Genomic DNA, 10,845 nt, shown 5'->3' with positions numbered 1-10,845 from the left:
AAAAATAGAGCTACCATATTATCCTTCAACCCCACTCCTGGGTATGTATCCAGAGAAAACCATACTTCAAAAAGATACATGCACCCCAATGTTCATAGCAGCACTATTTACAATGGCCAAGACATGGATGCAACTTAAGTGTCCATCAATAGGTGAATGGATAAAGAAGATGTGGTGTATATATATATATATATATGCAATGGAATATTACTCAGCTATAAGAGTGGATAAAATACAGCCATTTGTAGTACCATGGATGGACCTGGAGATTATCATATTAACTGATATGATATCAGTTAATATATAATATGATATAATATGATATCATATTAACAGACAGTTAATATATAATATGATATATCATATTAACAGAGAAAGACAAATATCATATGATATCACATATATGTGGAATTTAAAAACATGATACAAATGAACTTTTTTAGAAAACAGACTTACAGACACAGAGAACAAACTTATTACCAAGGAGAAGGGAGGAAAGGCATAAACTAGGTGTTTGGGATTAAAACACACACACTACCATATATAAATAACCAACAAGGTTATTGTTAAGATAACCAACAAGGACCTACTATATAACATAGGGAACTATACTTGATATTTTATAATAACCTATAATGGAAAGTAATATTAAGAAGAACATATATATATGCATCCATAAGTGAAACACTTTCCGTACACCTGAAACTATCACAACATTGTAAATCAATGCTATTTCAACAAAAAATTTTTTAAAAGATGATGGAACTTAAATCAGAATGAAGTGAACAGATTAAGAATATCTTTTATACTGCTGTATTTGCAAAGATATATTTTTAAGAATGGTGAGAGATATTTAAAGAGCGTAGTGACCCATTCGATTTGTAATTATATTTCAGGGAACAATTTGTGACATGACATATCTGAATCATTATAACAGGATGTTGAATTATTAATAACAGTATTAAATAAGTAACAGCATAATATTTACAAAGTTATCAAAAAAACTTGTATTAGCATTGTACAATAGACAATTTCTTTTTCGGGGGTGGGGGGGCAGTAAGCAAGAAAAGAACTTTAGCAAGAGATCGACATGTACGTTTTCTGACAAAACTGAAGTTTATACTGAGTTACAGAGCAAATTCACTGGAAACAAAGAAAAACCTATCCCTGTAAAGGCTATTCTGTCACCCCCTAAAAAGCGCTTCAACCCTGAAACACCACACAACCAGTTAAGAAATGACGGGGTACCCTAACTACCATGGGAGGCGCTGGGCTGGGCCTGGTGGGCACCGCCGGAGTCAGCAGGGCCGGCGGGGAGCCCCCCGCTTCACGCAGGCAGCTGCCGGCTCCCTGTTGCAGCCCCGGATGGAGAGATGGCAGACCACCTTCTTCACTTTCTTCACATCGTACTTCAGGCCCTCGTAGCGCTTCCTCAGGGAATCATTTTTGAGGCTGAGGAGGCAGAAGCCGGAATCCAGCTCGTTTGATGAAGGTGGAGATGTGCAGGGGCCGGGAGTAGTCTCCGGCGGTCACGCTGTTGACGGATAATCTCAACAGTTCACTAGCGAGAATGAGAACTCCGAGAGAGAATCTTCCACATCCGAGTGAAATCCCTTCTTCGGATCACGCTCACTGCCAAGGACCTTGGTAACCACTTCTCGGTTCACTATGGTTTCGACTCCAAGGACACAACAAACGCTGCCAAGACGACCAGGCACTGCAGCACAAATCTCCTGTGCTCGTGAAACCTGTAATACTGTTCCGCAGGAAACTTGGTCTTCAAAGACGTTGCTGCTGCTGCTGCTAAGTCTCTTCAGTCGTGCCCAACTCTGTGCGACCCCATAGACGGCAGCCCACCAGGCTCCTCTGTCCATGGGATTTTCCAGGCAAGAGTACTGGAGTGGGTTGCCATTGCCTTTTCCTCAAAGACGTTAGATGTGTTTTTACTGTACCAAAATGTTCTCGAGTTTTCAAATGCCTCTTTGGAATGTCCTGAAACCCAGCACACTAATGGACCCCTTGCAATAGAGTTCAAATCTCTCGAGCTGTTTGTTCTAGACACTGTACAACTTTTCGGATTTTCTCTCGGATATCCTGCAGCCCAAAAGTCCTGCAGCCAACGAAGATCTCATTCACAGATGTGCTGCCCGTCTGCCAGGGCTGCGAGAGTGGCCGGCAGAGTGTGCTTCCGAGACTACCCAGCGTCAGTCGCAACGCCCTGCCGCCACTGCCATGGACAACTTTTGAGTTTTGTTTTTTAAGATGCCCATTTAATTTTCAAACTGTTGTTGTTGTTCAGTTGCTAAGTTGTGTCTGACTCTTGCGACCCTCCGGACGGCAGCATGCTGTCATTAATAATTCTTTATAAAATTCACCAGTAGTTGTATACAGTTGGTTCTTGTACACACAGATAAGTATATATTCTTATCAAAAAACAAATTCCATCATTTTACTTGAGTTGGTTGGACGGCATCACCGACTCAATGGACATGAGTCTGAGCACACTCTGCAACATAGTGAAGGACAGGGAAGCCTGCCATGCTGCAGTCCATGGTGTCGCAAAGAGTTGGATCCGACTTAGCAACTGAACAACAACAAATCATTTTACTTATAATGTAAAACAATAATTTAAAAAGTGGGACACAACCAAAGCAACTCAGAAGGAAGGCATATAATTAAAACATCACTCAATTTAGTTCAGCTCTTGTCTAGTTTATTTCATTTCTTTCATTTGCCTTCATTCCCATGGAGAAGAGGGTGTGGGGCAAGAAGATATGAATGCTACTCTTGTTGCATAGGGATAAGAATGGACTCCCGGCTGCTTCATCATCTCCAAGAAACAGAATGGTGCTTCAAAATATTGAGTACTAGGACACAAATGTTCTCACATTCACAAACCAAACTAGATTTCTAGGAAGACTCATTTGATTAATTTGGACAATTGGGCCTGTTTTGTTTTCAAAAGAATCAGGTTGTTGTTGTTAATGAGGTTTTGCATTGTGTAACTCTAATGTAATTAATTATTTATGTTCTACCTTTAAACCATTTAAATGTGTGTGGACAGGGAAAGTATATGTAAGTAACAGTTGTTTAAAATGGAAGCTGTTGCACTTTTTCAGTGCAGTTTAGAGACAAAGAAAAGAATAGGAGATCTTAGATGACTTAATTATCAAGAGGTATCAATTATGTAAATAAGCCTGATAGTAAAGAAAGCATCTTTTCCTTACAAAGTTGTTACTGACCCTGAGGCAGTGGTTATTAAACCTAGACATGTATCAGAACCATCCAGAGGGCTTACTGCAAAACAGACAAAAGACCCTTCCTAGAGTTTTTGATTTAGTACTTCTGGGATGGAGCCTCAGAGTTTGTGTTTCTGACAAGTTCCCAGATGATATGATGCCATAATTCAAGGACCACATTTTGAAAAGTGCTGCTGTAGGGAGACTTCCCTGACCCCTGACACTGGGTGCGTTGGTCCTTTATGAGCCTGTCTGTTTATCCCTCCCCTAGGACCATTACTCTGAAATCTGATGACTAACAAACACATCCAGCTCCTTTATCAGACCTTGAGCTACCTGAAACAGTGCACATCTAATTTAGCAGTGCATCCCCCAGGGACAGCACAGGGCCTGAATGACACAGACTAGTAGATAGTTAACAATTAAGTGTTGAATTATACTTGATTTATCATCAAATAAAGGAAAACATAAGTTTTGAGAAAGAAACAGAATGTCTGTGTATGAGTGTCTATTTGTGATTTGAAATACTCAGAACCATGATAAGGAAAATGCTGAGTATTCAGGGAAGAAAAGAATATTCTAGAGGCAAGATATATCCAACCAAAGGAAAAATAAGAAACTAGACTTTGAAATTCACTTTAGCTACCATAGTGTGTGATGGGAATAAAATAATTTAGAAATATCACAGTAATAAAACTGTATACATGTTCTGAACTTTTTCAGACATACTCTTTGGCCCATAATACTCCATCCTGTATAGCTCGTAAAACTGAGAATCACCCCAATTTACCTGGGTATAGCCAAGGGCATACCAGAGATTAAAGAGATCACCCACATCCTAAACAGAAAAAGAGAATTATAAGAAAAAAAATGGAAAAGACCTAGTAGGTCACTCAGTTCTAGTCTCTGGAGTAGTGAAAGATTAAATAAAGTAACAGAAAAAAATTATGGAAATATACTCAAGAAAACTTAAGACTCTCTGATCCTCTAATTTTTAGTGCCTCATGAAGTTCAAGGGTTTATTGTCAACTCATTGCTTAAACCTCTATTCATCAGAAGAAAAATATTCCCTATGGTCTGCATTAGAAATGGAAATAAGAAAGGCAATGTAAAAAGTTGATTTTTGTGGTATTAAATGACTCACTTTTTCCTGTGTTCATGAATTTCTCGTTTGTAACTGTACTTATCCAAAATATTAAAATGACCTTCAGGCCAACCCCTTTACTTAAGAGTAAAAGGGGAAGGGAAAATTACTAGAAGTTGACCATTACAGAAATTACTTGCGAGGCATTTTTCTTTGATAGCTGCAGTTTCACTCATATTATCATCCTTTTCTGTTGACAAGTTTCCAAGATTTTAATCTTGGATTGGAAATGTTACCCTATCAGAAAGGGCTTATATTGTCAGAAGCAGCGCTGTCTTGGAATACAGAATCATATATGAGAGTGCTTGCTGTATTGAAAAATATACCATTGCTAGGAAAGGCATTTAAATGTTTAGTCTGCCTGCTTATAAATCACTTTCAGTGTGCTCAAGTTCTTAGACAACATATTGAAAGCTTTTTTATTTCTTTTATTATAGCAGTGTCATTTGCATTGCTGAACTTGGGGTTATGTTGGCAATTCCAGATAAACCCTTGCTCAGAGGGTTTATAACTGCAATTAAATTTCACCCTGGCTTGGAATTCGAAAGTAAAATTTTTGTGAGCTTTATTTTTTTTTAACTTAAAGTATATCTGATGTTTTTAAGACATGATCAGATTGACAATTTGGGTTTACAAAGGGAAAACGAGTGGCTTAAAGCACAGAAGACTAACAAAGGCATTAAGAGACGGGAGCGTGTTTACCTAAATTCATAGATTTGCTTGGTTGTTTTAGAAGAACATAATCATGGCATTTAAATTTTTTTTCGATTAACTTGATTTGGAGACTGCTGCTGCTTTTTTTTTTTAATTGAAAAATTTTTTAATTGTATGGACAGCTTTTCCACTCCCTCTTAGTCAAAATATTTACAAATCACTTCGACGTCTCTTTAACCTTGGGCACACAGACATTCAGTGCTTTCACTTCTGCTGCTGCTTCAGTTCAGTTCAGTTCAGTCGCTCAGCATGTCCGACTCTTTGCGACTCCATGAATCGCAGCACGCCAGGCCTCCCTGTCCATCACCAACTCCCGGAGTTCACTCAGACTCATGTCCATCGAGTCAGTGATGCCATCCAGCCATCTCATCCTCTGTCTTCCCCTCCTCCTCCTGCCCCCAGTCCCTCCCAGCATCAGAGTCTTTTCCAATGTGTCAACTCTTCGCATGAGGTGGCCAAAGTACTGGAGCTTCAGCTTTAGCATCATTCCTTCCAAAGAAATCCCAGGGCTGATCTCCTTCAGAATGGACTGGTTGCACAAAGCTAATACTGGCATCCTGTCTTCTACCTACCACCTGGAGCTGTTCTGGGGATGAAATAAGCCTCAGTGAGCTCAGAGTTGTTTGAGAAAGAGAGAAGTTAGGGCATGTTGACAGGAAGCCTTTGGTTTGAGGATGAAACTGAGTTAGAAATATGAGACAATGAAGCATTTCTGAGAAGGAAAATTTGAAGATTCGGAATAACAAGAAAAGAAATGACTCCAATGTTTACTGGGTTTGAAAAAACAATCCTCAGCTTCTGGATTCAAGAGTGGGAGTAGTTCGGCTCAAGGCTCGCTAAGGGAAGGGGTTCTCTTCAAGCCTTCCAGGACTTATCCTTCAATTCTCTCTGGTGGTGGTGGTGCTGGTGCTGAGTCGTGTCTGACTCTCTGTGGTCCCATGGTCTGAAGCCCACCGAACTCCTCTGTCCATGGGATTTCCCAGGCAAGGATACTGGAGTGGGTAGCCATTTCTTACTCCAGGGGATCTTCCCAACCCAGGGACAGAACTTGTGTCTCCTGTATCTCCTGCACTGACAGGCAGATTCTTTACAACTGTGCTACCTGGGAAGCCCCCAATTTGCTCTACCTTTGTGAAAAAAAAAAAAAAACAGAAGTAAACACAACACAGGTTTACTGGCTTTGAAGTGAAATAGATCAGTAGTAATACATCTAAATATGACTGACTCTGTAGTGGAGGAGAGAAAAATGTCTGGCATAAAGGGAGATGTCTCTGCATCAAGGAGGAGGAATGTTCCTCCTCAGGACTCACATTCCTCTGTGTGTTGGCTCTTACAGAAATACAGCAACCATCGGATTGGTTAAAACTGCAACTCAATGCCACGGCAAAGATTTGAGGAGCAATGAGGATCTGGCTTCCCTGGTGGCTCAATGCTAAATAATCCACTTGCCAATGCAGGAGACATGGGTCTGATCCCTGGGTCGGGGAGATTCCCCTGGAGAAGGAAATGGCAACCCACTCTAGTATTCTTGCCTGCAAAATCCCATGGACAGAGGAGCCTGGCAGGCAAAAGTCCATGGGGCCCCAAAAGAGTCAGATACAACTTAACAACTAAACAACAACGAGGTCCTCTAATACTAGGCCATGTGTGTGCAGGCCCATGGAAACTACAAGGTAACCCAAGAATCCTAATGGACTTAGAGATCACTTGGGTAGACTGAGATGTTCCCAGTAACTCTCTCCAAGAGTACAGATGCCAACATTAGATGGCAGTTGTGGGAGGAGGAGACACCATCTACCCCACTTATAGATCTCCCCCACGTTCTTACACAGACCTCCACTGTGGTCTGATTTACAGGCTGAAGTGATTACTATAGATGCAGCATGCATCACTGGGAGTCTGCTGTCGAAAATCATGAGAGCCTATGTAAGGGAGCTGGGGCAGAAGGGAAAAGGAGATATAATCTGAGGCATATTTAAGGGAAAGAATTGACAGGAACTGATTTCCAACTGGATGTGGGATGAGGGTGAGGGATACAAGAAAATTAAGGAAAACTAAGATGTGAAAATATCAGGAAAATCAATTAATGCAAATAGACAAAACGAGGTTGCACAGGTGAAGCATGGTTCATTTCATAGTGTAAGACACCATCACTGGTGAAAACAAGGCTGGAAGAGAATGGAAGGTGACTTATACAGAGTTCACAGAAAAAGCATGGCAATGAAATGGACACAGTGTCGTTACATTACTGTGAATACACACACCCAGACTTCTCTCTTCAGTTCAGTTCAGTCGCTCAGTCGTGTCCGATTCTTTGTGACCCGATGAATCACAGCACACCAGGCCTCCCTGTCCATCACCATCTCCTGGAGTTCACTCAGACTCGTGTCCATCGAGTCCATGATGCCATCCAGCCATCTCATCCTCTGTTGTCCCCTTCTCCTCCTGCCCCCAATCCCTCCCAGCATCAGAGTCTTTTCCAATGAGTCAACTCTTCCCATGAGGTGGCCAAAGTACTGGAGTTTCAGCTTTAGCATCATTCCTTCCAAAGAAATCCCAAGGCTCATCTCCTTCAAAATGGACTGGTTGGATCTCCTTGCAGTCCAAGGGACTCTCAAGAGTCTTCTCCAACACCACAGTTCAAACGCATCAATTCTTGGGCGCTCAGCCTTCTTCACAGTCCAACTCTCACATCCATACATGACCACAGGAAAAACCATAGCCTTGACTAGATGGACCTTAGTCAGCAAAGTAATGTCTCTGCTTTTGAATATGCTGTCTAGGTTGGTCATAACTTTTCTTCCAATAACCCCATTCCTCTGTACATGCGAAGAAACTGATTATAGACCAAATTAATTGGCTGTGCTAGTACTGAGTGGCAAGCACAATTAAAACAATTTAAAAAAATATGGGAGGACCTTTAAGTCCACACGGTCTAACTTGACTTCTGAGAAACCCAACTGCCTCTACCATCAATGTGCCCACATCCAGCCAAGCAGAAAAGAAGAAACACGCCATGCTGCATCTTAAAAATGGCAGTTTACACTTCAGAAGCTCCAGGAAATAACCAGTACATGAAAAAAGAGTCCCATTACTAAATCTAGTTTAATGACTGGACAGTGCTATCCCTACACAAAGAAGAAAAGACAGGACAAGAAGCAGAATTGGATGGAGAGGAGTTTAGTCTGGAGCATTCTAATTATGTAACACTGCCCATTAGGTGAGTGAAAGCACAGAAGGACGCTCAGGAGAGCGAGAGGGTCTGAGGACAAAGTAATCTTTCTCCTGCTCACACTGAGAATTAGGACAAAACATAAGTGTAGTTTTGATATGTTACACATTTACGAAAATCTCTGTCTTACCAAAAGCCAAAGTTGACTTCTTCTATCTGTGAGAATAAAAAGTGCAATAAGCAGCAAGGTGAAAATTCCATGTTGGCCACAGTAAGAAGCCAAGGATAAAAGCAGTCTGAAAAGGAACAAGGAGCTTCTGTATCTAGCAGATTCTCAGACGAGACACACTAAGGAACTCTTCTACTGAAAAGAGCAAAGAATGCTGGGTGAAATATACATAATATATATCAATGAGCTAGCAGACAATTAAGAAATTCTCAGGGGCCAGTGGTTAAGTGAAAGAGGAAATCCAGGTAAGCAGATACCTGAAGCCAGCCTTCACTCTGAGGGTAAGAGAAAGGGCATAGAGGCAGGTGTTGTGTTGTTATTCTTCATATTCCGCACTTATTTTGTAAATATGCATTCATGTTTACATTGCTGAATGTGTCGCGTCAGTTACCCTGGTTCTCTGATGTGTTCTGTAGCCTGAGGAAGCTGGTCTTTAGGGACTGCATCAAACCACCTCTCTAGCTTCCAACCGAGTCTGGCCATGACCACAGATGGCAGATGAGGGGAGCAGAGTGTATACCCTCCCAGATATTTCCCTCCCAGGGAGCCAAGGTTGGCCATGTTCCTTTGCCAAAGGAACTCCAACAGAACAGAACTCCTGTCAGCTACTCAACTTCGAAGAGAGTTCCCTGTGGCCCCTTCGGGCCTGAGTGTGGCAGTTCAGTTCAGTCACTCAGTGTGTCCAGCTCTTTGCAACCACATGGACATCACCATGCCAGGCTTCCCTGTCGATCACCAAACTCCCGGAGCCTACTCAAACTCATGTCCATTGAGCCAGTGATGCCGTCCAAACATCTCATCCTTTGTCAGCCCCTTCTCCCGCCTTCAATCTTTCCCAGCATCAGGGTCTTTTCCACTGAGTCAGTTCTTCGCATCAGGTGGCCAAAGTATTGGAGTTTCAGTTTCTGCATCAATCCTTCCAATGAATATTCAGGACTGATTTCCTTTAGGATGGACTAGATGGGTCTCCTTGCAGTCCAAGGGACTCTCAATAGTCTTCTCCAACACCACAGTTCAAAAGCATCAATTCTTCAGCACTCAGGTTTCTTTATAGTCCAAATCTCACATCCATACATGACTACTGGTAAAACCATAGCTTTAACTAGATGGACCTACTTTGGCAAAGTAATGTCTCTGCCTTTTCATATGCTGTCTAGGTTGATCATAGCTTTCCTTCCAAGGAGCAAGCATCTTTTAATTTCATGGCTGCAGTCACCATCTGCAGTGACTTTGGAGCCCAAAAAATATAGTCTGTCACTGTTTCCATTGTTTCCCCATCTATTTGCCATGAAGTGATTGGACTGGATGTCATGATCTTAGTTTTCTGAATGTTGAGTTTTTAGCCAACTTTTTCACTCTCCTCTTTCACTTTCATCAAGAAACTCTTTAGTTCTTCTTCACTTTCTGCCATAATGGTGGTGTCATCTGTGTTTCTGAGGTTATTGATATTTCTCCTGGCAATCTTGATTTCAGCTTGTGTTTCATCCAGCTGGGCATTTCACATGATGTACTCTTCATATAAGTTAAATAAGCAGGGCGACAATATGCAGCCCTGACATTACTCTTTCCCCAATTTAGAACCAGTCTATTGTCCCATGTCCAGTTCCAACTGTTGTTTCTTGACCTGCATACAGATTTCTCATGAGGCAGGTCAGGTGGTCTGGTATTCCCATATCTCTCAGAATTTTCCACAGTTTGTTGTGATCCATGCAGTCAAAGGCTTTGGCATAGTCAGTAAAACAGAAATAGATGTTTTTTCTGGAATTTTCTTGTTTTTCGATGATCCAACAGATGTTGGCAATTTGATCTCGGGTTCCTTTGCCTTTTCTAAATCCAGTTTGGACATCTGGAAGTTCTCAGTTCACATACCGTTGAAGCCTGGCTTGGAGAATTTTGAGCATTACTTTGCTAGCATGTGAGATGAGTGCAATTGTGCAGTAGTTTAAACATTCTCTGGCATTGCCTTTCTTTGGGATTGGAATGAAAACTGACTTTTTCCAGTCAGGTGGCCACTGCTGAGTCTTCCAAATTTGCTGGCATATTGAGTTCAGCCCTTTCACAGCATCATCTTTCAGGATGTGAAAGAGCTCAGCTGGAATTCCATCCCCTCCACTAGCTTTGTTCATAATGATGCTTCCTAAGACCCACTTTACTTCACATTCCAGGATGTCTGGCTCTAGGTGAGTGAGCACATCATTGTAGTTATCTGGGTCATGAAGATCTTTCTTATATAGTTCTTCTGTGTATTCTTGCCACCACTTCTTAATATCTTCTGCTTCTGTTAGGGACATATCATTTCTGTCCTATATTGTGCACATCTTTGCATGCAATGTTCCCTTCAGTTCAG

The 10,845-nt window shown here is 41.5% G+C and overlaps 1 pseudogene; it reads right to left on the bottom strand.

The window, feature by feature from the left end:
- Positions 1,299 to 8,115, bottom strand: LOC102175682 (annotated as a pseudogene).

Source organism: Capra hircus, chromosome 8, assembly GCF_001704415.2.
Source record: "Capra hircus breed San Clemente chromosome 8, ASM170441v1, whole genome shotgun sequence".
NCBI classification, from domain to species: Eukaryota; Metazoa; Chordata; class Mammalia; order Artiodactyla; family Bovidae; genus Capra; species Capra hircus.
Note: the sequence above shows the minus strand (reverse complement) of the source record. Positions and strands in the feature narration are given on the sequence as shown.